This window comes from Canis lupus, chromosome 14, assembly GCF_003254725.2.
Source record: "Canis lupus dingo isolate Sandy chromosome 14, ASM325472v2, whole genome shotgun sequence".
NCBI classification, from domain to species: Eukaryota; Metazoa; Chordata; class Mammalia; order Carnivora; family Canidae; genus Canis; species Canis lupus.
In genome coordinates, this window is record NC_064256.1 from 2112505 (window position 1) to 2113646 (window position 1142).

Sequence of the window (1142 nt, forward strand, 5' to 3'; positions counted from 1 at the left end):
TACTGGGTTCTCTATTGACCTATAACTGTGGGTAAGTCAGTAAAGTGACTACATGAGAGTCAACTGAAGTTTGGATGACAGGGTTGTACACATGCATCTAGTACACTACCAACCTGGGGGCATTGTCACAGTATGCATTTGAAAATTAAGCAGACAAATAAGCTTGTGTCTTCTCTGAAAATTCCAGAAAACACAAATTACCTAAAATGGTGTGGAGAAACCAGACCATCAGCTCTGACTCGATCCTGCTAAGAATCTTTGATTACAGTCCCACTCACATATTTTTTTTTCTCACTGGTCTTGGGCATCTTTTCAATGGCCTTCTTGGGAAACACTGTCCTGGTTCTTCTTGTCTACCTGGACACCCATCTCCACATCTCCATGTACTTCCTCCTCAGCCAGCTCTCCCTCATGGACCTCATGTTCATCTGCACCATTGTACCCAGGTGGCCTTCAACTACTTGTCTGGCAGCAAGTCAATATCTCTGGCAGATTGTGGAGCTCAGATATTCTTCTATGTGTCCCTGCTTGGAGCTGAATGTTTCCTGTTGGTTGTCATGGCCTATGACCATTATGTGACTATATGCCACCCACTTTGATACACCATCCTCATGAATCAGGAACTCTGTGTCCTCATGACTGTTACTTCCTGGATCTTGGGCTTTTTTGATAGCATTATTGTGCTAGTAGCAGCCCGGTCACTGTCTTTCTGTAGCTCTCCGGAAATTCATCACTTTTTCTGTGATGTTGCTGCCCTTTTCCCTCTATCTTGCACAGACACCTCTGCTTTTGAAAGGCTGCTTTTCCTCTGCTGTGTGGTGATGCTAATATTACCAGTGTCTGTGATCATTACTTCCTATTCATATGTCCTTCAAGCTGTCCTCCACATGAGCTCTAGAGAAAGTCACCTCAAAGCCTTCACCACCTGTTCCTCCCACCTGACTGTGGTTGGACTGTACTATGGTGCTGCTATGTTCATGTATATGAGACCAGCTTCTAACCATACACCAGACCATGACAAGATAGTATCTATCTTCTACACCATCCTCACCCCCATGCTGAACCCTCTCATCTACAGTCTCCACAACAAAGAGGTATCCAGGGGACTTCAGAAACTGTTGAGGAAAGGAAAGTTAATGTAA

At 44.5% G+C, this 1142-nt stretch overlaps 1 pseudogene; it reads left to right on the forward strand.

Annotated features, from left to right (window-relative positions):
• Positions 1–206: 206 nt before the first annotated feature.
• LOC112664486 (olfactory receptor 2M4-like) lies at positions 207–1142 on the forward strand (annotated as a pseudogene).